Source organism: Ambystoma mexicanum, chromosome 9 (genome assembly GCF_040938575.1).
Source record: "Ambystoma mexicanum isolate Mex_15411 chromosome 9, UKY_AmexF1_1, whole genome shotgun sequence".
NCBI lineage: Eukaryota > Metazoa > Chordata > Amphibia > Caudata > Ambystomatidae > Ambystoma > Ambystoma mexicanum.
Genome location: NC_090931.1, coordinates 613,109,252 through 613,136,100, shown reverse-complemented (window position 1 = coordinate 613,136,100; position 26,849 = coordinate 613,109,252). Strand labels below are relative to the sequence as shown.

Below are 26,849 nucleotides of genomic sequence, written 5' to 3'. Positions count from 1 at the left end.
CCATGGTGGCCAGCCAGGCCATGGTTTTTGGAACTGCTCAGCCTCTCAGGGGGGCCTCCCATGCGCCTGCCGCCGGGCCCAGCATATCTTCTGGCACAGCAGGGGGGGCAGGATCATATACCCCACACCAGAGAAATTAGCCCTCACACTATGGTTCTTGAACAGGTCATGCTAGGGCATCTCAGCCTCTCTAAAGCTAATCTAGAGATCATACAGGGCGCCCGGAGCAAATCCACCAGGGCCCATTATAAGAGCAAGTGGACCAGGTTCTGCCACTGGGCAGACTCTAAGGGCAGTAACCCTCTGGCATGTTCCCTGGACAACGTGCTCTCCTTTTCGGCGCATCTCGGCCATTCAGGCGTGCAGGTGTTCACTTGCCGCACTTACCTATCAGCCATTGGGGCTTACCAAAACTCGGAGGAGAGGTTTTCCTCCTCCAACCCGATTGTCAGGAAACATCTGACTGGTTTTGCCAGGCTGTACCCACCCATCAAGAAGCCACACCCTGTGTGGGACCTCAACATAGTCTTGGGTGCCCTGGAGCACAAACCATTCGAACCGATCGGGTCCGCAGAAATCAGGCTGGTCACCATTAAGACCGCCTTGTTAGTCGACCTCACCTCGACGTGCAGAATCGTCAAAATTCAGGCGTTTGTCGCCGCAGAGCCATACACTACGTTTCACAAGGACAAGGTAGTCCTGCGGACGCACCCAACATTTCTTCCTAAGGTGCCTTCCGCATTACATCTGAACAAGTAAATTGTGCTGCCCATGTTTTTTGCTGAGCCCAAAGACGAGGCGCAGAGAGTTCTGCACTGCCTTGATGTCAGGCGTGCACTGAAATTCTTCCTGGACAGGACGAAGAGCTTCTGCAAGTCGAACACTATTCATCACCTTTGGAGGCTCAAGACCGGGGTATCAGGCATCCAAGGCCTCCATAGCCCAGTGTATGGCCTCAGCCACCAGAGAAGCCTACGAGGGACCGCATAAGCCACCCCCGGCCAACATGCAAGCCCATGCGGTCAGAGCCAAGGCAACTGCCATCGCTTTCCAGCGTTATGTCCCCTTGCAAGTCATAAGCAGGGCAACCACATGGGCCACCCCTTCCTTTCTGCAAGCACTATCGTTTGGATGCCGGCTCTATATCGGACGCGGCTTTCGGACAGGTGGTCCTTAGGAACCTGTTTGCTTAAGTAGGGTCTCCTCTCCACCCTGGGACTACATTTTGTTGTAATCGCCCATGCAGTATGGAGGAAAGGGGACGGGACGTAAGAGTAATTATAAGTTACTCACTGTAGTGACTAACATACTCTTAATCCTTGGTCCCCTTTCCTCCATACGTTCCCACCAACCTCCCCCCTGATAAAACTGGTGTCATTAGGCAATGTTAAATCTATTGTCGACGCGTCTATGGGACTGAGGTGTGGTGGCAGAGTCCGGGCAGTGCATACTCCCAGGGCCGCACCCAGGCGCGCCTATAAATTTAAAGGGGAAGAATGTTTTTTCTGGTGAAAAAGGTTTCAGTCTCCCGTTCCTCACGAGGGACACCCATGCAGTATGGAGGAAAGGGGACTAAGTACATAAGTCACTATGGTGAGTAACTTATAATTTCCCTTCTACCTTAGAGACCCCCAGCTTTTTTGCTGAACTTTAAGACTTGTTATCTCTCATGTAATTTTAATGTGTTTAAATTCTGTGTTCTTTTTGTCTTTGGAGTTTGACAAACTCCATAGGCATCATCTTTATATTGTGTCACACAGCACCTTCAGTGCAGTGGCACAGTGAAGTCTCTTAGATTTCCCAAAGGTTTAGATACCTTCTCTTGGTGAAACTACGGTTTCCAAGAGCAGTGGGGTGAAATTGACTTTACTTACAATTTCTAACTTTCTAGACCCAGCACACACTATCTTACAATAGAGTGCTTGAGGGGTTACTTACTATTCCCTTTGTCTAGTTTCTCATGTAACATTTTTGTTACCCTTCCTACAATTAACGGCTGGTGGCAGTGGTTTACTTTTTACTACCATTTTGTGTTTTTACCGCGGGCTGCGTTCGCAGTCACGGTAAGGCACCATGGGTGCCCATTTCGTCAAAATGGCCCGGTCTGCTTTATTCTCCATTTCTTGTCAGGATGGTCCTCCTTGATAGCTACTCTGCGCGCCAAACCAGGTTTGGTCTTTGTTTTGTCTTTGGCGAGTGAAGCCCACCTCTGGCACCAGTATGTCTGGCAGGGGCAGGAAGTGAGTGAGGTGTCTGAACTCCCTGTGCTTAATCCCCTTGGTTACACAAATGCACCCAAAGGTGATAGGCCGGCTGGCTATCCGGCAAGGACAGCCACCCTGCTGGATGATTGACAGCTAGGCTAGAATGAATGGGAGAAACCTGCATAAAAGGTGAGGCTTTTTGGCTTGGAAGGCAAAGTCGGCCACTGGACGAAGGAATCCGAAGAAGAACTTGGAAGAGACGCCTGCTGCAACTCCTGGACCGTTGGTTTGCCCGGAGAAGCCCTGCTGCTGTGCTGAAGCTCCGAAGTCGCCTCGATTAGAGAAGCCCTGCAAGGACGACTTCTCCCTTTCAGTTGGTGGGACCAATCAACTCCAAAGTAAGCCCATCTGAACATCCTCTCGAAGCTCATTGTATTTCCACTGCAGTTGCTGTTGGAACCGAAACAGCCAGGCAGGGGAACACCAGAGTGTGTGCATTGCTTTTAAGTCGGATCCGAGCGCTAGGAAGATCCTCCCGACTTCCCTGTTGCAGGACTGACTAAGCCTGAGCCACCTCAGCAGAGTGCTGAACCGCAGAAGCAAGGAAAGTCTGAAGTGGTATCCGAGAACCACAGTGTTGCTATTTACTGTCTTACGCGAGGAGCTGAAACACAAATGAACCGCTGAATTGAAGTTTGCCCATTGCTGCCCCTGATCGTCCCATTGCAGAGCAGGAGTCCCCAGACGTCTTCCCTCTTGTCCCCAAGACTGAGGCTCAGGAACAACAGGATCTGCAGAGCTGTACAGGAACAGAAGCCAGCTGGAACCATTTCTTTTAACCAGAGGTACTGTAAAGCCTAAGAGAACTTACCTCTTGTTGTGTAGCCTTACTTGCTCTCAGTTGAGACCTGTCTTGGTTACCTTGCAGAGTTGCTAAAGCTTTGCCCCACACACGCCTCTCAGCTTGTGGCCCTTCAAGTGTTCTATTTTAAACTAACATTTCTACAAACATTGTGCAAGACTCTTTACCTACCTGCAAAAGAAGATCTCCAGCTCCCCTTGACATTGTCCTGCCTCCCCGAGAGATTCCTCTTTACCTCTGACTTTGTACTTTGGAAGGTGTTTAGAAGTACTTGCTTGTTTACGAGTTATTTGTTAACTTTTGTTTTATTCCTCTATTCTATCTTTTTCACCTAACTTAGTATTGCTCTAAATGTGCCAGTGACAAATCAATGTCCACAGTGTCCTAGCTATTTAAGTCACCTGAGGTAGTAAGAAGTGTCTGTGTGCTGTCCCCTTTGGGTGTCGTCTGATTTAGAGAAACTGAGTGTGTTTTGAAGTATATTTAGGTGTTACATGTTTTGCCCCCTTTCTGAAGAAGGCTTATATAATTGACTGAAATAAATTAATAATTGTTTTATCAAGAAACCTTGAGTGTAAGTGTTTATTTGGATAACTGTATTGTGAAACTCTGTGTCACAACCTTACTGCTCACATTGACCCCTGTTGAGATACGCCTGGCTGCTCGACCACACTACCAACCTGTGTAGTTCAGACTTACACCAAAGGTTGGGTCCCTATTGCCAGGAGGTCAAGGTAATTGTAGTGCACCCAAAGGGTACTGCATACAAACTTGCCTACCACCCCCCCTCCCAGCGAGAGTGTCGCAATAACAGGGGAGTGGTCGGAGAGCATGCAGGGCATGATGGTGCAGCTGGACACTACCCACCCAGGGTTATGGGACTAGTATCAGGTCTATACGGGAGGCCATGTCATGGACTTATGAGCAGAGTGTGTACTGGTGGACGTGTGGGTTCATTACCCTCCAAATTTCCCTTAAATCAAGCTTCCCCATTTGCTCCACGAGGCTGCGGCTACTTCTAGACAGTGGTTTAGGGGCTGTCCCCGTGCAGTCTGGCCCTTGGTCTATAAAACAGTTCATATCCCCCGCTCAGAGCACTGGAATTGGTGAGTATGTTTGGATAGTGTCTGCTGTAACCATGTAGAAGTCATGTGTGTCCACATTCGGTCCGTATGTATTGACCATCAAACTCCACACCCTCTGCACCATCACATAACCGCCCTCTTGGTCGATGCGGGTCCCTTTAAGCGTAGATTTTAGTGTTTTATGTATCAGTATCATAACACTGCGGGACTGGGTTGAGTGCACAGAGAAGAATGTTTTGGGACCCCACGTGGCTGCAATCTGGCGGTTTGTAGCTGCAATAGAGTGCGCTTCTTGGAGGAAGAGGACATTAACCCGTGTCTCCTGGCGTAGGCCGTCACTTGGCAGGCATTGTGCAGTTTCCCTGGCCCCTGACATTCCAACTCATCAAGTTAATCCCCCTCATGAGATTACTTTGTGCTGTCCCACCCAATTATAGTGACTGCTGTCCCGCCCGATTTATAGTGACCTAACCCCATTGTGTCTGCCAAAACACTGTTTACATTTCCCCTCCCCTCCAGCTATCCCACCCTCTGCCCCTGTGCCTCCCTCATCCCCACCCACCAATCAGGGCGATGGTGTGTCCCTCCCCCCACCCAACAGGGGTCTGCCTTGGAACTGGGCGTCCCCCATAAACCAATTGAACAGTGCAGAACTGCATGGGGGAGCTGTTGCTTAACCTCTAATACCCACACGTTGATGTCAGCATTGTCTACTGACAGGATAACATGTTTAAATGTTTCTCCATAGACCTTCAAGGAGTTAGATTTCTCTGCCTAGGTGGTGTTCCTGGCTGGTTCTTCGTTCTCATTGCTACTGTTGGTAGGGGTATATGCGCTTCGATGTGAGCAACATCCTCGGTAGGTATTGTAAAGAATAGCGTTTTCCCCTGGTGTTGAAATCTCAACCTTGCAGGGAAAAGCATTGCATATTGCACCCATCTGTCCCTCAGTAGTTTCTTCACACCTGCAAATGTTTTCCGTTCCTGCTGAGCTGCTGTCGAGACGTCCAGGTAGATATGGATGACCGATGACTTGTATCGTAGGGGGCTCCTTTCCCTTGCCATTCGAATGATGTCATGGTCGCTGTAATTTAACAGTCTGATCAGCATTAGCCGGGGCGGGGTGCTGGGTTTTGGTCTAACCGCAGGTGACGTGCCAGCACGCTCCACCACAAATGATTTTGAGAAGGGCAGGTCCCCCAGGAGTTCCTTCAGAAGAAACTTGACGGCAACCTCCATGGGCCTCTGCCAAACCCCTCTGGCATGCTTACTCTGTTGATATTGTTCCTCCTGGTGCGGCATTCTACCTCATCGCATTTCTGCTGGGCACGCTTAAGGTCATTGGATATGGAGGTTACTAGGGTTTTTCAGTTCCATAATATCTTCAGCTGTCCTAATCCGGGCCTCCGCCTCTGTCACCCTGTCACTCTTCCTCTATATTTTGGCGCTTAGGGTTGCAATATTGATGTCAGTATCGTCAAGCTTGCAATTCATAGTTGCAAAAGCCATCTGCATGCTGTCCATTATCTGGCGCAGGTCGGACATGGCTGGGGTCATTGTCCCCGTCCTGTCTTCTGAGGCTCTGCTAGTGTCCACAACCGCTTTGGCCACCTGTCTCGTGAAGGATTCAATATTGGCCTGCTTCTTATGTGCCCCACTGCCCTTCGTCATGGTCACAGTGGGGGAGCTGCTTTCCCTCCCTGTCCTAGTACTGGTTGCACACTTGGGTGGGAGGCCTCTATATCTTTTTCTTTTTTGCATTTACATATTTATTGAATTTTTAAACATAAAAACGTAACATTACAACTAAACTGAAACTTATATACAGATTAAATAAAGCTCCCTTCATCACAGTCAAGTCATATAACAGTGTCACATGGTCAAATTATTTCATACACCGATAATGAATTTAAAATAATGAATCACAACTCTAAAAATCTTTCCCAAATTTGTTCATACAAACTTCTTTTCTTAAGTCTGTATAGAATTAGTCTCTCCATTCTTGATCTTGTGTTGCAAGTCTAACATCCAATCTGATCCTGCTGGCGTTTGCTCACTTTTCCATTTCCATAGAATACATTTTTTGCAGAATTCGAAGCCCTGAAATAACAGCAGCGCTGCGGGAAAGACAGATCTTCTACCAGATCCTCTTTCCCAAGAATAATACTTGTGTAATCATAATCTACATCCAGCATCAGTACCAAGTTCATTGTTAACTTAACCTCTTTGCAAAAGTTTCTTATGCTGCTGCATTCCCAAATCATGCGCTCAAATGTACCCCCACTATGTTTACATCTCCAACAGGCCTCTGATTGCAACAAGCCTCTTGCATATAGTTTCTACGGAGTCCAGTACACTCTGTTCAGGATTTTGATTTGTCTTACTCTTCCTCCTAAATTCAATGTCAATGCCGTGTTATTGCATAAATTGATCCACCTGCTCTCACTCATCTCTGATCCTATCACTTCTGACCATTTGTCCAGTAGCTTTTTATTAGTTACCTTCTATTAAATGTTTCTATACCTTTTTAAGCTATCTGACCACCCAATTTATAATCACACAACCACTCAGGCCAGTCTTTGCCTTTTTCTGGAATCCTATCCTCCACTGCTCTTGTCAGTTTCCTGTATTCCCCTAAAGTGCAGTCTTTAAGATCCTTTTCCCTGGTTAAATTTTTAAAACAAATCAATTTGTCATCTTCAAGGAGGTCTCCCAACCATTGGAGTCTACTCAAAAGCCAATTTGGCCATAATAACTTTTTCCCTCCTAGTTTAAAGTCTGGCTTTAGCCACAGCGACGAGCTACTAGAACTGGAGACATCTTTCTTGTTTTTTTTTTCATGAGCCCTTTCCAACATTCCCTTAGAAATGTAGTTGGTGCATAGGATCTGCATCCGGCTACATCTTCGGATGTCAGTACAGCCCTAGGTGCCAAATGAGTGCACCTACTAGTCTCAGCTTATGTCCAGACATCCGATGAGTTTTCTAAGAAAGGTAGCAGGTGTCGTGCTCCAAACACCAGATGACGATTTTCAAAATCTGGCAATCCCAGACCACCATTTTCCCATGATAAATGAAGTTTCCAAAGTTTTAAGCGAGGTTGCTTTCCATCTCACAGAAATGATTGTATTATGCTTTCTACCCTCTATATAGCTTTCTTTTTAATCACCTGAGGGATCATGCTCAAGGCCCCCAGACGTCTGGTCAATATCCGAGAGGCGACTGGCGTGGCAGTCCCTTGTGCGGAGCCTTGCTCCCAGTGCCCCAGCCCCTCTGAATTGCTGTAACGGGGGACAGAGGCCGTGGTGGGGGTTGTAGAGACCTGCCCCCTGTTGGTCGTTGCGCCCTGCCCAGACTTGTATCCAGGCCCTAATGCCCTTCCCCGGTCTTGGGAGGTTCAGAGGGGCAGTTGATGGTCAGTCCTGGAACTTCTTTTGTGCCAACCAAGGGATGGCCCCTCTCCCCCTGGCAAATCCCAATGTTAGGAGGCAACCAGTGTTTTGGCTTGTCAGCTTCCCCCACTAGACTCACTGTAGAATGCAGCACGCTGTTCACGTAGTATGCTTTGGCCTCAGTTTGTCACTCTGCACGGCCTGGAATCCTTGGTGCTCACAGTATTGCTAGGGCAATGATAATTCTGCCCAGCGGCGCGGCTAGCTCCCTGCTGTTGCAGCCAACAGGCTGCCAGTGTATCAGAGCGTTGTGAGTCTTGTTCCTGGTGGTCAGCGGAGCGCCTCCCTTGCGTCAGGCAGCACCCTCAGGGAGCTGCAAATTTGGTCTGGCAAACGTTAACCCTGGTTACTGGTCTCTTTCCATCGGGGCTGGGGTGAGCAATATTCTCCTGCAGCCAGGCAGGGGAATAGCCGGGGAGAGGGGGGGGGGGGGACTTCAGTCTTTTTAAATTCCTAGACCCAGCACACCCTATCTTCCTATAGAGTGCTGGAGGGTTACCTAGTATCCCCTGTGCCTAGAAACTCATGTAGCAGTCAAATGCTACCCTTTTCTATCGAAATGACTGGTGGCAGTGGTTTTACAACAAACTACCATGTTTTTTCACGACTGCGAACACTGGTAGCTAAAAATCGCGGGAGCCATGTTTTTCAAGATGGCCCCTTAAGCCCCTTTGTTTAAACAGGTCCCGGTCTTCGTTTTTCCGCCATTTCTTTTTGGAAAGGTCCTTCTAGTGTGTCTCTGTGCGCCAAACCAGGTTTGGTCCCTTTGTTTCTATGCCTTTGGCGGGCTTCAGCACTGAAGACCGCCTCTGGCGTCTGAGTGTCTGGGGTGGGCAGGAAGTGAGGCAGGTGCCCAAAACTCTGTGCTTGCTTAGTCTCCTAGTAGACACAAATGAACTCTGGCATGATTGGCTTGCTGACTGTCCGTCAAGGACAGCCACCCTGCTGGGTGAGTGGTAGCTAGGCTTGGGTTGAATGGGAGAAAACTGTTTAAAAGGCGAGTCTCCTGGTCTGGAAAGGAGAGTCGACCACTGGAACGAAAGAACCGAAGACGTGCTGGAAGAGGACTGCTGCTGCTGCTGCAACTCCTGGACGGTTGGTTCGCCCAGTGAAGCCCTGCTGCAGGCCCGAATTGCGAAGTTCACCTCGACAGAGAATCCCCTTCAAGGACGACTTCTTCCTTTGAGTTGGTGGGACCAATCAACTCGTAAGCCACCTGGATACCATTCTCGGAGCTGGTTAGCATTAACCAGGGGGAAGGGCACCAGCTTGTGTGCTTGATGAACAGCTGCTCGAACTGAAGTGACTCCATTTTGTCAGCGTTTTCCGACAATCCCATGCAAGAGTCCCCCAACGTCCTCCCTCTTGTCCTCATGACTGAGGCTCAGGAACAGTGACATCTGCAGGAACTGCCAGGAACCAACATCTTCAGCTGCATCTTTTGCTTCATGTTAAGGTACTGTGCCAACCCGATTGAGCGAACGTCTCTCTCGCGGTGAAAGTTTGTGGAACTTTCCCAACTTGCAGGCCTAATCATCTTGTGACCCAACATATGATTCTTTTTCGTACAAACTACTTCTGTGAACTTTGGCAAAGACTTAACCGTTTACTTCAAGAACTGCCCTTTCCTCTCCAAGAAACTAGTCCATTGACTTTGGCCTAGGCCTATTGAACTGAATCGAGCCCTCTAGTAAACTAAAACTATTTGCACTGCCTAAGAAAGTATTTGTGATCTATTCTGCTGACTTGTGCCTTTTTACTTCCATTGAAAGTAACTGAAATGCCATTTTGCTCCTATTTCAGGGGAGCCTAATTTGTTCAGAAACGTATTGGTTTGATATTGAAGTGTGTTTGTGTATAATATTAAGTTGCCTCCTTCTGGTGAATGTTTTCTAAATGATTGTGTAATAAAGAAGTGTTTTACCAAGAAAACTTGAGTGTAAGTGTATACTTGAACCACTGTGATACCACTGTGATTGTAAGACCTCTGTGTAACCTCTGGTACTGCTCACATTCCCTCTTGAGATAAGCCTGGCTGCTCAGCTCGCTACCACAAACTGAGTAGCCAAAGTATACCAAAGGTTTGTTTTTGCTGACAGCTGTAGTCCTAATTGTATGTGGTGGTCCCAGAGGGTACTGCATGCAATTCTGCCTAACACTGGTGGCAAGTGGTGAGGAAAAAGTATATTTGTTACCTTGAAAGTGCTGCTCTTACTTTTGTTCAAATAACCTTCACAAGACTAAGCACCACTAGAAAAGCAATTATTTTATAATGCCAAATATGGATAACTTCAAACAGGAAGCCCTGATCATTCTAATAGTAGATCAACTGAAATATATGTGTAAAGTCAGGTCTCTCTCTGTTAAAGGCAAGAAAAATTAATTGATTGAGAAATTGTTGAATCATCAAAGACTGGGAGGTAGAGCTATAACCCCTACCCCCTCAGCAAATGTGGATAGTGTTGATGAAGATGATAATGATTCAGAGTCTAACTCTAATGTTATTGATTAGCTGGAAGAGTCAGATGAGTTTCTGGATGTGAGCCCCACTGCACCTCTACCTGCTTTAGGCCCTCAAGCTAAGGCCATAGGGACCCTAAAAGGTCCAGTAATGAATCCAGAATGAGTCCAGAATGAGTCTCTCTTGAAAAAATGTGACTTGAGTTACAGTTCAAAAGGCTCCAAATGCAAACTGAAAGTAAACATCAAGAAATCAAACTCCGAGAAATGGGAATGCATAATGGTGTTGAAATGAAGAAATTGTCTCTTGAAAATGGTTCTCTCCCAGAGTCTTCTAGGTCTTCCAGTCCTAAGCGGCCTTGCATGCCTAAAGAAGCTGTGAGTATGTATGAGGTGAGACTTGATATTTTAGATTTGTTGGCTGCTTTTGAATATAACTATGGGATTCAGTGTTTTACAGGGAATCAGTTGATTCCTTGGCTTTTGTCTAGGCTCCCCCAGGTTGCAACTGATACTGTAATGGAGGTGGGGGAACTTGAAAGATTTGAGTATGAAAATGTGAAGCTAGCTTTGATTTCTAGATTTGGGAAAACTCCTTCCTAGTACCTTAAGAGGTTTAGGACCCTAGAAAAGCATGATGGTACCCCTTGGGCTACCTGGGTGTGTGAATGTTTGAGGAACTTAGTTGGTTGGGTAAAGGGTTACAGAGTTAACACTTTTGAAGGAATGAGAAATCTATTTTTTTAAATCTTTTTTTGATGCCTGCTCTCCTGAGCTGAGACAGCACTTGGCTGACTCTAAGGAAATTGATCCAAAGAAGTTAGCAAAAGCTGCTGACCTGTGGGTTGCAAACAGGGCTACTCGCAAGGATTCTGGGGAAACTCCGAAGAAGGATGATGGGAAGCAGCAAAAGAAAGATGGCAAAGAGAATTCTAATACCTCCAATCCAAAAGAGGGCCCCTAACATAAAAAGGGGAAACCACAGGGGAAACCGAATCTGGCTAGTGAAACCTCTGGTGCCAAACCAGAGGGAGGTCAGCAAAAAAACTAATTTATCAAAACATTTGGAAAATGTTATGCTTGTGGGTCTACTGACCATGTGAAAGCGGATTCCAGATGCAAGGGTAAACCTTCATGGGTCCACTCTGTCTCCTTAGCCTTTTCCCAATAGGGAGTAGTACAAATGGCAAGTAGAAACGTTCAATTACTGGCTGAAGACCCCATTGGAGTCTCTGCCAGTGTTGCTTTAGTGTACCTGGGTCTATGGGAGCAGCAGAATTTAGATGTCTATAATTTAATTCCAGATAACCCACAAGAATATTACAAGGACATTGTACTTGTGAATGGTCAAGAGACCCCCGCCATCATAGACACTGGGGCCAGCATTACAGTGGTGGATTAATCGTTTTTCAAACCTGAGTATGTTGCTAAGGCACCCAAGGCCTCACTAAGCTTTCTGGATGCCCTGTCCAAATGCTTCCTAGACTACCAGCTCTCATGCAGTGCAACAACATGACTGTCAAGATACCCGTTAGTGTACAAAGTGAGGTGCCTAGTGGAATGACTTACAAGCTCTTAGAGTTGTATCAAGTACCCCCACGCCCCCCAGTAAAAGGAAACAGGAGCAGACAAGGAAATCCAGAGAGAGTACCTTAACTGACTCGCTAGTGGATGTTACAGAGGAATCTATAACACCCAGTCCACGGTAACTACTAACTGCTATTTCTGAGAAGAATGAGACAAAGGGGAAACCCATGATCTCAAGGAAAAAGCCAGAAAGCACTCCTGTGCTACCAAACAAGGACATCCCCGAGAGGACTGTCCAAAGTCACACCTGCGACTGCTCCTCCAGCTGAGGCGAAGTGTGAGGAACAATCTGGAAAGGTTGAATCAGCTGCCGAGGATTCAGAGCTGGAAGAAGACCTTGCCCCCTGTTGGACATCTGGATCCTAAAGACCAGCCTGAGCTACATTCTTTACTGGCAGAAGGTGAGCCCTCTATGGCAGACTTCAGCAGAGGTTAAAGAGAGAGCCCTACTATTGAAGGCATTCGCCAACAGACAGCTTCTCAGCTGGACAGGCAAGGGCCAGGGAAGCACAGGTTGTACTGGGAAGATGGCCTCTTCTACAGTGAACCAACAGTGTCTATCCAGGGGACTACAGAAGACTTGTAGTGCCTCTAGAGACAAGACACCAGTTCCTACAGTTAGCCCACGAGATTCCTTTGGCTGGTCACTTGAGCTTCAAGAAGACCAAGGAAAGGCTTTCTCTATATTTCTACTGGCCTAAGTTGCGGTCTGATGTAGATACATTTTTTAGGAGCTGTCACACTTGTCTGATCTCTGGCAAGAGTGGAGCCAAGAATGGCACCTCTAGTGCCTCTCCCAGTGGTGGGAGTCCCTTTTGAGAGGGAGGCAATCAACATTGTTGGTCCCTTAGGCCCTCCAACCTCTTCAGGAAATCGATTTATATTGGTTGCATTAGACTATGCTACTAGGTATCCTGAAGCTATATCTATGTGGACTGTTACAGCTCAGGCTGTTGCTAAGGTCCTACTTGGTATTTGGTAGGTTTTCCTAAGGAAGTAATCTCTGGCAGGGGATCAAATTTTAAATCCCACTACATGCAGGCCATGTGGAAAAACTGTGGAGGGACTTAAAAGTTCTCAACAGCCTACCATCCCCAGATGAATGGGTTGGTAGAGAGGTATAACCGTACTATGAAGTGCATGATAGGTGCTTTAGAGGAACCCCTTAGAAGAAAGTGTGACGTTCTACTGCCATGCATTCTATTTGCTTATAGAGCAGTCCCTCAGGAGGGACTTCGATTTAGTCCCTTTGAGCTTCACTATGGTCATCCAGTTAGAGGTCCATTGGCCCTAATTAAGGAGTGGTTGGAGAGTGTTCCTTCTCCCAAGCCAGTGAGAGTCACTGACTATGTTTTAGAACTCTGGAGGAGAATGACGCACATGATGACAGAAGTATATGATGACTTAAAAGCAGGTCAGGCTCTGGTGAAGCATTGGCATGACCAGAAGGCCAACATGGTTGAGTTTACTCAAGACCAGCAAGTTTTAGTTATGGTTCCTACAAGGCAGAGAGGGCCTTACAGGACAAATGGATAGGACCCTTCAAGGTTGTGGGAAAACTTGGAGAGGTCAACTATCTGGTGGTGGACTTAGGCAATCCTAAGGAGACCCCGAGGGTCTTTCACACAACCGTCTAAAAGCCAATGTCTCAAGACAAGAAGTGGGAGCTTTGCTACTAGCTTCAGCTCAAGAGGAGGAGGAGAGTGAACCTCTACCTGATCTCCCGAGGGGACAACCTTTAGATGAGAAACTAGGAGGAGTTAATCTCTCATCTAATCTGACACTGGAACAACAGGAGGAGTGCAAGTTTCTGTTAAATCAGTTTGTCTCCCTGTTTTCACCATCACCAGGCTTGACCCCTTGGGGCCAGCATGATATTCTCACTGTGGACTATTTACCTGTTAAAACGCAGATGTTACAGGATGTCGGATCATGTCAGAATCCACATAAAGGCCAACAAGATGCTTGATCTCGGGGTAATAGAACCCTCTACCAGTCCATGGTCTAGTCCAGTTGTGCTAATGCCAAAGACAGGATCCAAGGAGTTGAGATTCTGTGGGGACTATAGAGCTCTAAATGCAGTCACTAAGACTGATGCCCATCCTTTACCTAGGACAGATGGGCTGGTGGACAAACTTGGTTCAGACAAGTACCTCAGTACATTTGACCTAACGTCAGACTATTGGCAAATACCCCTGACACGTGGATGACATTGCAGTATTCAGCCCTAATTGGAAAGAACATGTTGACCAATTAGGATATGTTTTGCAGGCTCTTGAGCAGGCCCATCTGACCATAAAGGCAAGTAAAAGTCAAATTGGTCAGAGCAAAGTGGTCTACCTTGGACATGAGATAGGAGGTGAAATGAGGCCATTGCCTAGCAAAGTACAAGCTGTACAAGAATGGGCCACCCCTACTACTCGAACCCAAGTGAGAGCCTTCCTAGGTCTCACTGGTTATTATAGGAACTTCATAGATAACTATGGGTTCATATCTTCTCCCTTGAATGTGGTCTCCTCACCCAAATCTCCTAAAGGTGGAATAAAGAGTGCAACAAGGCATTTGAAGGACTTAAGAAAGCCCTTTTGTCAAGCTCCAGTCTTAAGAGCTCCTGGCTACAGCCAAACTTTCATTGTGCAAACAGATGCTCCCAATACAGGTATAGGTGCAGTTCCGAGTCAGCTGGATGAGAAAGGTAGGGAGCACCCCACCTGCTTCATCAGCAGAAAGCTGAAGGAACCAGAAACAAGGTGGGCAACCGTTGAAAGAGAATGTGTTGCTATTGTGTGGTCACTGAAGAAGTTCCATACTTGTATGGATCTACTTTTGTGATTCAGACTGACCACCAACCCCTGTGATGGTTAATGCAGATGAAGGGGGTGACTCCTAAATTGTTAGGATGGTAAATCAGCCTACAGGGGTTTGATTTTACCATTGAACACAGTTCAGGGTGTAATCACCAAAATGCTGATGGTCCCCCAGCAAATTTGCTCGATTTTGAGGACTTGATTTTTTTTTTTTTTTACCTGGAAAGAGTGTGAGCCTTTTTTAACCCACTTTCATGTATTTTGATGTGTGTTTTACTCTTGTGTTCTTTGATTATGGAGTTTTCAGATGACTCCATAAGCATCTTTTCATGTGCGTTACACAGCACCCTCAGTGCAGTGACACAGGGATGTCCTTTTAGACTTCCCAAAGGTTTAAATACCTTCTCTGGGATAAACTACTGCTGCTAGTAGATCTAGGAGTTGTTGGTACCACCATGCCGAGGTCACCTCTCTGCTGAGAAAGTGGGCGGTGGCCCTCTTGATGTCCGAGATTTTGTCCCCCGACGGGAAGACCTTCTCGGAGCACGTGTCCCAAATGAGTCCCAGGAATGTCAGTCTGCTTAGGTTGCAGCTGTGACTTGAGGTTGAGCGAGAAGCCCAGATTGTGCAGTGTCTTCATAAGGGCATGGGAAGAGTGGCGAACCGCTTCCAGATATGTAGCCGTGATGAGCCAGTTGTCGAAGTATGGGTAGATGTGGAGGCCCTGCACTTGAGGAGTGCCGCCACGGCGTTCATGAGTCTGGTAAAGACCCTGGGGGCCGAGTTGAGGCCAAATGGAAGGACTTTGTATTGGAAATGGTAGCCCATGATCCTGAACCGGAGGAAGGAACGATGGAGCTGCCAAATCAGGACGTGTAGGTACGCGTCCTTCAGGTTCAGGGAGCACATACGGTCTCTCCTGTCCAATGGCTCCGCTATAAAAGCTGGCGTAACCATCTTGAATTTTTGCAGGGGTAGGGAGAGGTTGAGGGTGGAAAGGTCCAGCACAACTCTCAGGCCCGTCTGGTTCTTTTGGCGAAAATCCTGGAGTATAAGCCAAAGCCTCGCTGGGAGGCTGGAACTTCCTCCACTGCCTGGCTTCCTACGAGCAACCGGATCTCCGCCAAAAGAGTTGCTGTCCCAACCTGTGGGAGTGGATGGTAGGAGGGAGGAGAAGCTAGGATAGGAAGGCGGTACCACGTGGATACTACAGAGAGGATCCAGGGGTCCTCGAAATTCTGGCCCCAGAAATGTGCATGGAGAGCAAGCCTTCCCCCCCACCGGAGACGCATGGACCCGCAGGTGCGTGTCATGCCTTCTTTCCCTCAGAGGCTGATCCTGAAGAGGGGGACTGGAAAAAGCCCTTACTCCTATCCCCCTTTAGTTGTTTGCGCCAGTTTTCAGACGGCGAGCAGTGCGGCTGCCTGGATCTGCGTTCCTGGAAGCCGCGGGACCCTCCATATGTACAACCCTTTTCTGAGCGCTGCTGAGATTGGGTGTACGATTTGGGCGTGGTCTTTGTAAGAATGGATAGAGACTTTGCCGTTTGTGAGCTGTTTTTCTTTTTGTCCAGCTCTTCGTCCGTAGAGGAGTGGAAGAGGTCACCCCGCCTCGAACGGTAGATCTAGAATGCGCTCCTGGACATCCGGGTTGAATTTCGTTTCCCGGAGCCAGGCTGTTCTTCTCATGTCCGTGGCAATACAGATGGCACGGCCTGAGGCATCGATATGAGCCACTGTGGATTCCATGAGGTCATGCGCCACCAGCTTAGCTTCAGCTAGCCCCGCCTTAAAGCGTGATTGGCACTGGGAGTTTGAGGGGGTAGTGTTCCGGGAGGAAGTCCGCAATTTCCTGCCATAACCTTTGGTTGGCGGCAGCCAGCGCGGCGTCTGCGTTGGCCTGACAAAGGTGTAAGGAAGCGTTGGAGTACATTTTCTTGCCGTATGCCTCCAAGATCTTCTCCTCCTTGCCTAGCAGCGCCGCAGAGAAGGAGGCTGAGGACGACTGGCTTGGCGTATAGTGATGCCTGCTGCGATCACCGAGGAGTGTGGCTGAGGATGGGTCGAGATCAAGAGTGTATCGCCCTCCATCTGCCTGTACTTGGCTTCCAGGCGTCGATTGACCCGCTCGGCCAAGTGTGGCTCGAGCCATCCCTTCTTGGCCAGGGAGACTACATCGATTTGCAGTGGAATGCCTGTGTTGGCAAAGGGGCGTTGTGCGAGGACTTCAGCCAGAACACCCTCTGCCGGCTGTTCGACCTTGGGTTGGGGAGGCCCAGGTAATCCGCCAGGCCAGCAAGACCTGCAGATCTGGAGGATCCTGTGAAGGAGGAGTAGATGGCGCCGGAGGCTGGGGTACAGGGACTGCAGCCAGAGGCTGAGTAGGTGGCAGGGAGGCAGAAACATCCATCCTGTGCCAGGGAAATTAGCCCTCACAGCGTGGTACCTAGGCAGGTAACGCTTCGGCACCTTAGCCTCTCACAGGCCAATCTGGAGATCATAAAGGGCGCCAGGAGAAAAGCCACCAGGGCCCAGTACAAAATCAAATATACCAGATTCTGCCCCTGGGCAGACTCCAAGCGAATTGACCCCTTGGCTTGCACTTTGGATGACGTGCTCTCCTTTTCGGCGCACCTCGCTCATTCAGGCGTACAAGTGGATACCTGCCGCACATACCTTCCAGCCATTGGTGCTTACAGGAACTCGGAGGAGGGCATTTTTTCCTCCTCCAACCCTATAGTCAAATATCTGACGGGTCTCGCTAGGCTCTTCCCGACCATCAAGCGACTGCACCCGGTGTGGGACCTCAACCTAGTTTTGGGCCTACTAGCACACAAACCATTCGAGCCAATGGCGTCCGTGGACATCAGGATGGTCCCCATCAAGACGGCCTTACTAGTCGGCCTTACCTCGGCTCGTAGAGTCGGCGAGATCCAGGCTCTGGTCGCCTCGGAACCATATACTACCTTTCGCGGTGACAAAGTAGTCCTGCGGACACACCCAGCTTTTCTGCCTAGGGTGCTGTCTTGCTTTCCACTTGAACGAGGAAATGGTCCTTCCTATGTTTCTTGCCGATCCTAAGGACAAAGCACAGAGTGCGCTGCACTGCCTGGATGTCAGGCGTGCCCTGAAGTTCTACTTGAACAGGACCAAATGCTTCCGCAAATCGGACACCATGTTTGTCACCTTCGGAGGCTCAAGACCAGGCTATCAGGCCTCCAAGGCCTCCATATCCCGCTGGATGGTCTCCGCATCAAGGAAGCATACGAGGGCCAGCACAAGCCGCTGCCGGCCAACATGCATTCCCACACAGTCGGGGCCAAGGCAACAGCCATTGCATTCCAGCGCCAAGCAAGTCATAAGCAGGGCGGCCACTTGGGCCACTTCCTCTCGGCTTTCTGCAAGCATTACTGTTTGAATGCCGCCTCTAGATCTGAGTTCTGACGTGGCTTTTGAACAGGCTTGTTCTCAGGAATCTATTTGCTTAAGGAGGGTCTCCTCTCCACCCTGGGGTGACTTTCAGTTGTAATCGCCCATGCTGTATGGAGGAAAGGGGACGGGACGTAAGAGTAATTATAAGTTACTCAACATAGTGACTAATATACTCTTAGTCCATAGTCCCCTTTCCTCCATACATCCCACCAACCTCCCCCCTAATAATACTGGGGTCATTAAGCAATGTTAAATCTATTGTCGACGCTGTCAATGGGGACTGAGGTGTGGCGCCGGAGGGTGGAGTCAGGGCATCGCATGCTCCCTGGACTGCCCCCCCTCCCCACCCGGCATGCCTCTAAATTTAAATGGGAAGAAGGTTTTTTCTGGTGCAAAAAGGTTCTCTCTCCCTTGGAAGGGACACCCATGCAGTATGGAGGAAAAGGGACTATGGACTAAGAGTACGTTGGTCACTATGGTGAGTAACTTATAATTACGAACACAGGCTGGCCTGGTATCGGTCTCTCCGACTCACTGACTTTGCTGTCTTTACTGGTGCTGCTTTGTTGTGGGAGCCAAGGACAGTACCACAGCGGCAACCATTCCTCCCCGCCTTGGTTATCGACACAGGAGAGCCCCGAGTATCTCCGACACACAATGCGGGTTTCTTCAGCTTTAGTCCCTGGTTTTAGGTTTCTTATTTTCCAAGGTTCACAAAAGTAACGGTCTGAAAAGGTCAAGAGCACCTCTCTCCTTTCAACACTCTCTGGTCTTGCTGTCTTTCTCCTTGTGTTAAACGGCCATCTTGGAACTGCTGCTTCCTTGTGTGTTTTGCCTTGCTCAGAGTTTGCTTTTTGTGCTCTGTCTTTTATCCATGTCGGGAAGTGTGATGGAAGTCAGGTGTGCGTAATCAGTAATTGCCTTACCATTGTATTGGCACATGGCAGGCATACGCCTCTGGTGTTAGTCCGTTTTCACTCACAATAAGCTGTTTGTGAGGAAGTGTTTGTGTTGGGAAAGTGGGAGGCGGAGGGGTTTGAGTTCTTAAGTATCTTAAGTATCTTACCTGGTAGGTGGGGATAAGGTGTTGCAGGGAAGGAGCTACTGCATTTCACCATCTGGTATCCCACTCCCCGGAGAGCCCTCATCCAGGGGATCCTCCCACAATGGTCCACTCCCAGGAACTGGATCCAAAAGCGATGGCCGTGTCATGGCCACATGGATGACAGAGCCCTGGGGACTATAGAGTGCTACACCTTCAGGTTTCTCACAATACCATACATTGAATACAAAATTAGTGTGACATCTCAAATTACACGAACGTACCGTGCACTTCATATCCACCCATAATTTTAATGTGCTACTGGTATGATTGTCTTAATATAAATGAGGCTTTTTATAAATGCTAATCCTTTTATTGTACATAGTTGTAGGAATGACAACTGAGTGTTAATGGGTAGCTTAGCATGTTAATGCAATGTGTGGGCAAATCTTTCATAGACTTGTTTTTTGCAGATCCGTATGCAACATTATCTGATATTAGCATCCTGGGTGGGGAAGCCAGCCAATCAGGACGTCTGCCCCCTCCCCCACCCCACGCTTCTTCGCAGTTTCCCAGGGCGTACAGAACACTGCCTTCCCTTTCCATGGCAGCCATGTTGATAAAGGATTTTCCTTCTTACAACGGGATATCTGCAGCGTCCCTTTGAAGGAAGGAAAATAATTTCTATTTTAGCAGCAAGGGTTTCTGCTTTGGTAACCCGGGTGCTAATGGCCTTATGTATCCGTTCCACGGGCAACACTGGGATAAAGGCCCTGGGCCCACGTTAATGGCCCTCACTTCACTCAGGTCATTTACCGGGGCTGTGGGCCGCTACCCCTCACTCTCCCCTTGTGTTGCTATGAATTCTTGATTATGTTGGATGTCACAATCTCTCTCATAGATCGATTAATCGTGTTATTAATGATGTACAAAAGAGCATATAGTCCTCATGGTTTTCTCTTGGTTCGTACATGAAAAAGTTCCATCAGAGGTATAGTATATCTATGCTCATCAATGTGTATCGCATATTCATTCTGTGTGGACCAATTTGGACATATTTAATAGTCTTAAGTCCTTTTATGTGACTTTTGGCAAAGAAAACTATTTTTTTTCAAATTCTTAACGAAGTTGGTCAGCTCTAGCCTTGTCCTGATGAAGATTACTGATGAGTAATCTTCATGAGAACTGTCCACCTAATATCTTAGGTATTTTTTTTTTCACCTAGTTGCGGGCCAGTGGTGCTGCCACAAAAGTTACATATGCAGCTCAGGATCTCACATATGCACGTATGTGCCTTCCTGGTAGTTTTCTGTATGTATAGGAGGTTGCATGGGCAGTGTACAGCATATATTACCATAGTAATGTTGCAGTTTGTAAAGGGCCGTTGTTTTCAAGTAGGTCTCAAACCCAAATCTACTTCTATAAATCTCTCATAGTGCATGTGCCACCTGGTGCATGGCCAATCACAGGAGGGCGGATGAATGCTTGTCTCTGTTTGTGCGGGGATGGGGTGGCAGTGCTTTGACATGTGCTAGCACCCATTCCGCCCTCAAGGGAAGGGTAGCAACATATGAAGATACCCTGTCATGCTAAAATTCCCCTCGTATAAGCAAACGTTTTAAGAGAATTTGATGGCAGAAAAGGCCCTTCTAAGCGACACATGGTACCAAAAAATCCAAGATGGTTTCTCCGCCAAAATGAAGAACCATCTATCTGCCATTACCAAGTACATATCAACTGCAGCTGACAGTACTAGGTTCTAGGCAACTCTGTTCCAGAATTCAGTGGAGTCCCATTACCCAAGAATCTCTGACTGACATTGTGAATGGGCTTAAACCCACAGTATGTGCTGGTGATAAATGCCCTGTAATAATTATCGGGGATTCCATTTCCTGCTGATCACCATTGATTACTAGTATTGTCAATTCATCTTTTATCAGTTTGTTCGTCCCAGAGAGCCTCAGTGGTCTGGATTACCCCCGTACTGAAGAAAGCTACTGTGGACCTGCGAGCCAACCTGTCTGAAATTGATGATAGCGGCAGTGTCACACTTCTCATGTTATTGGACCTTTCTGCCACATTCGACTCGGTCAACCACCTCTTACTGCTAGAGAGATTGGGTAAACATATTAATTGCTCAGTCCACCACTGCGTGGTTTGCTGCTTTTCTTGGTCACATTTGGGCTACAATTGTCATTGGTGGATTCCAAGCCCGTCCTGAGCTATTTTCCTGTGGTGTTCCACAGGGCGCCTGCCTCCCGCCGTTATTGTTTAATGTATTTGTGTGCCCCCTCTTTGACCAGCTGGACAGTGTCAGCGTTAAATATACTAACTACGCAACTGGTCTTTGAGCTTTTCAGGTGATTTTGTCAATAACTCTGCTCTTATTAATTACATCTACAACAGGATTCAACAGTGGATGTCATTCAGTTCCTTGGCATTGAACAAGGAACAAACAGAGTTGCTCATTGTTGGCTCTAGTCGGCGATTAAAAAGTTAGACTCCAGATACAGTCACTTTACCATCTCCAGCTGTGTCATTCTAGTAAGCTCCACTGTCATAACATAACGAGTAATTATTGACTCCAGGTTGACCATGAAACATGTCTGCCATGTTAAAATGTCCTATGCCTATGTCAATAAACTGCTCAGACAAATAAAACCATGCTTATCATCCCAACACATCTCTTCTTTGGCTACAGTGCTTGTTAATTCCCGGCTCAACTATTTGATATGGCATTTGTAACACTCCTATACACAAGTTTAACCATCGTTTTGCAGGAACATTATAACAGAACTTGAAAAGACCATAATCAGCCCAGTATTGGAGCAGTTGGATCTGTTTATAATTTAGGCACACAGGATCATGTCTCCAATTCAAGAAGATTGTTGCTTTGGCTTCAAGTATGCCACTGCATTTCTCATAAAATACTCAGTTTTACCTATAAATGCATGGTTGACAGGGCTCCTCGCTACCTTATGAACTGGCTTTCTAGGGCCCCTATTTGGCGCATCCTTTGATCCTTTTTGTACCCAGACATACTCTGAAAAACTTTGGTGGCACTTGCTTTCAATTTTACGCCCCAACTTTGTGGAATTACCACCTCCACCCCCCGACCATTGAGAATCTTCCAGGCATTACCAGTTTTAAGAAAGCGTTAAAACATACCTTTTCAACTCTGACTAGCTCCTTTCCTGATCCCCGGTCTGATCCCTATTTCTCCCCTTGACCTGGTTTTGTCTTCCTGCGTGCTGAGGCCTTCGGGTGTGTTGCGAATTACAAAGACAAAATAACAATAAGAAAAACTATTATAGGTCTGACATGGTACTGTTAGGAGAATATAGTGTTATGCGCTTAAAGAGCAGTTGTAAAAGATGTATTGAGATTAACGTTATAGTCCCTTGAAAAGCAGGAAACACTGAAAGCGCCAGACACGGGAGTTATTTTGCAAATCAACCTCTGTGAGGTGTGATTCTATGGCACATTTACATTTATGAATGACCGAGTTGGGCATACATGTTTAGTTTTGCGTAGAATCCTATAGCTTGTAGATTGTACCAGCCAAGAATACCAGCAATCCTGTTTTAATTCCCCATTAAAAGATTGTGATTGCAGTCCTCTGCGAATGCTTTGTACAAAGGGCTTTGATACTATTCGCCAGAAGTATAAAGTTGGGTACTGATGCTAATTGCTTTGGAGCATCCTGCCCCCCAAAAAAAAATATTAACACATATAAACGTGGCCTTAGACACGTTGGACACTTTTTGCTGCTCACAGATAAGACGCAGACAGAAAATGCATGCTTTTTTTGTGCGACAGATACATTACTAAGCATTTAAGTTGTTTACACCAGCTTGAAGTTGAGGGGGTGTACCAATTAAATTGTTGACACACATTGCACCTAAGTGCATGCCTTTGACGTCCCTGTGCCATTGATCTGTATTAGATTAATTAGACCGAGAGAAAACCGCCCATCAAGTGACAAGTGAGTATAATGATTGGATTTCCAAATAGAATGTATATAATGCCATACAAACCTTAGAGGGGGAGCTGGCTAATTGGGATGTTGAGCAGATGCCCTTTTTGACTTGGCAAGCAGGCATCTTATTATTGATGTGCTGGGAAATATCTTCTTTTAAAAACGTATGCTCTTGATGGTCATTTCATTTTGAAATGAATTATTTGATTCATTAACATTGTGATTTCATTACTTATTAAAAAGTTCCGTCCCCTTTCCTCCATGCTTGTGGGCGTCCTCCAACATGGGGACAGTTCTGGAACCTTTGGCAGTGAAAAATTGAGCTTCCCCTATAAAATCAGTACAAAACAAGGGGTGCAGCGTCGGGCGTGGGAACGTTCCGCCCTCCGGCACTTCACCTTAATCCTTTTTTTTCTGCATGGACGTGTCAGACCTTCAGCCAGTGCAGAGACTTTTTTAACTTTCTGCTTGCTCCCCTTTTCAATGTTATTTAACCTCTGCTCTGTGCTTCGCCTCCCCCAGCGCATATCGGCTGCAGGAGGATTCACAAGATGTGCTTTATGCCATGGCCTGTTCCCGGCCTCTGACCCTCGTGTACTCTGTCTTGAGTTCTTGGGGCCCGACCACCGCTGGGATGCATGCGCACCTTGTAGCGCTCTCGGTCACAGGGCATTGGAGAATTGGTTGTCGCGTTGGAGGGAGATATTCCACACCTCTCCTCCGGCACACCTTAGGGACTTTGTCTCATGACCTCTCATCAGGACAAGATAGGCCCTCTGTTCACCAAAGCTCCTTAGCACAGCGACTCTTTCCTCGGGGTTCACAAAGTCAAGGGTTCCTCAGATTCATGTTCTGGCAGGCCTGAAGCCTCTAAGGATAACGGCTCCCAAGCCAAGGGGCTCTAGGGCCCTACTAGGCCGTTTTCTGAAGGGCAATCACGTTCATCCTCTTCTTCAAACTCAAGGGTTAAGGGATCGTCGGGTGCCACCTCCAAGAGTCTGCCCTTGCACGATCCAGCACGACCACCGGCACAGGGGCCAATGACATGCTACTCCTCGGGCGCCTCCTCGCTTTGACCAGGAGCAGTGATCCATCACCTTGGCGGGCCGAGCGCATAGGGATCTGGCGGCCAGCAAGGACCGAGGACTCAGGGCTTTGAGGCCTGTGGGCGAGTTAGCGCTTTACAAAAGTTAAAAAGAATAGATTACACTGCTTCTTCAAGCGTTTCCTCCTCATCAAGCGCTACTGGTACCAATGCCGGTCCCGGTCCCGACCCTACCGGTTATTCAAAACTCTCCACCACCAATGGCTCGCCCTCAACAACTGTTGTACCTGTCTTCGACTCTGGATTTATGTGGGGCTCTGCTGGCACCTGTCCCAGGGCCCAGACGTCCCTTGGTCTTTAAAAAGGGGTGGGTGGGTGACAAACCATCTGCATCTGTTAAGGCCTTTCATGACGGCTTCCAGGTTTTGGGGGTAGTTTGGGAGGGGGGTTGATTCCTCTGCCTGTGGAAGCCCCCCAGGAATCAGGACTGATAGCAGAGGTTTTGTGCAAAACCACCACAATCCGGTCTGGCATTCCTCTTCAGAAGGATGTCCCGCAGGTGGCCGACAAAGGTCTGGGAGAAGCCCAGGGCCAAAGCCCAGATGAACAAGAAGTTGGGTAGCAGGTGCAAGATCGCATCACTGCCCATAGCGCAGAATTTACATAGATAAAGTCAATTGTTGAAGAAGAGTTTCCTCTATGCCAAGTCGGCGCTGGCGGGATGTCGGACATGAATGCCCCATTCAGAATTTGCAAATTTCTAAGGGCGACTACAGATTTCCATTGCAATAGTCTTTCACTATTTTGCGCACCATTTTTTACAAGGCAATTCATATTCAGATCACCCGCTATGATAAAGTAAGCAATGTTTTCATCGGCGGACACCATATTGAATAGACAGCCCTGACAACCATTCATATTGCTTGTCAGGGCTGTGATCCATGGTGCTGTGTGTGCGATTCTGAACATATATTGGAATCCTGTAGCCATCTCATCTGAGTGTTTTTTTAGGGATCTTAATCTATTCGATATGGTGTCCGCCGATGAAAACATTGCTTACTTTATCCTAGCGGGTGATCTGAATATGAATTGCCTGGTAAAAAATGGTGCGCAAAATAGTGAAAGACTATTGCAATGGAAATCTGTAGTCGCCCTTAGAAATTTGCAAATTCTGAATGGGGCATTAAAGTCTGACATCCCGCCAGCGCCGACTTGGCATAGAGGAATCTCGTCTTCAACAATTGACTTTATGTATGTAGATTCTGCGCTATGGGCAGTGATGCAATCTTTTTGTGTGTCTCCGACTGTGGCAAGTGGTCATAATTTGTTGTGTGCCAGCTGGCAAGTAGTAGATGCTAATGACAACAAGCCAAAGACATTGAAGAGGTGGATGTTTAGTGGTAAACGGGAAGAACCGTCTATGATGGACGGAGAATGCCTTGATGCACTTTAACCAAATTTTATATGATTCTAACAACCTGAACAATTGGCAAACCTCTGACATAGGCCTGATATATAGCAATGTCATGCAAACGTTTAGTCAACCAAAGGCATTTAACTTGCAAAAAGAAAGTCAGCTTCATACCTTCGACAGATCTATATATATTAGTTAGGGTTAATTCTCTTTGGACCAGTAGTATAGAAGCTAATCTGCACTTTATTTTACAGGGGTTTGATTTGTGTTATGCCCTACTTCAGTGACTGTATATATGTAATCTATTAGTAGTGTTGTGTGATATTTCTACCGGTTAGTCATTTTTCATAGTTATGTTTGGCCATAAATAAATAACTGTATTTGTATACATACTGTCTAAGTGTAATCTGTGATTTTCATTGTGTACTCATTGTGGACCCTTTACAAGCTCTCCACCTCTTGAGACTTGGCCTAGACACTCGTCACTGCTACCTTGAACTGGTTTGGCTACAGCTCCCCAGAGTTGTCCGTCACACTATAGGTTGACCTTCTATACATCTGTCCACCAAGCCAGAGTATAGGAAATCAGTCCTAACAAACGGTAATATTCATTCTCCAGCATGGGGTTTGGCATGGATTCACATATTCATGAATGTTCCCCGTCAGGCTGGGAATCCTCAGTAAAAGAAAAAATCAGTTTGTTTCATTTCTGAACTGTCTTTCTCCTAACAATCAATCACTGAGCTCTGGGTCATACTGCCCACGACTGCCCTCTACCTAATCGCCTACTCTGGCAGCCATCTTCAGATTTTTACCGCACGTTCAAGTGTTGGGAGTCCTTGTTCTTAGCTCTCAAGTTTTTGCTGCATTTTTTCACTTTTTGGAAGAGTTTTCACCCTATTTTTCTGTCAATCGAGCCTTGTGCTCCATCGATCATCCTTCCGATTAACAGGGACCCATTTTTCAGATTCTTCAGTGCCCCTCCAGGGCGGATTTCGTCGAGTTACTTCGTGGAGGCTTCCAGAAGATTCTTCAGGCCTACACCGCGTGGACCATGTCTCAGAGGAGGAGGAGGATTCCCCCTCTCTTTTCAAGATTTGCAGTGACTGCTTCTTGCGGAATGTTTTTATGGATGACAAACATTCCCAGTGCCTTTACCGCAAGTTTCCGTCGCACAAGGAAGAAGATTGTGCATTTTGTCGTGAACTCTCGACACGCACGTTGAACGATAGGCGTAAGCTGCTGAATGAGTGGCTGCAGAACAAGGCCTCTGCACTGGGTGGGTCCCAGGAGCATGCCTCTCCCGGATCTAGGAAAGCTGAGCGGGCTTCTAAGTCCTTTGAGGGCGCCCCTCCCGTGGGGGTTCAAAAAAAAGGCCAAGCTCCGCAAGTCCACTGCCACCGGGGGCGCCATTGTGGTGTGCTCCTTGGCGGCCAGGGCACGTCCTACAACCCTGGCTGCATCGGTATCCAACCAACGCTCC

At 47.4% G+C, this 26,849-nt stretch overlaps 1 protein-coding gene across 1 annotated transcript in view; it reads left to right on the top strand.

Moving 5' to 3' along the window:
- TAOK1 (TAO kinase 1) overlaps nt 1–26,849 on the top strand; it is a 1,754,180-nt gene that overhangs the window by 1,406,895 nt on the left and 320,436 nt on the right. The window lies entirely within an intron of this gene.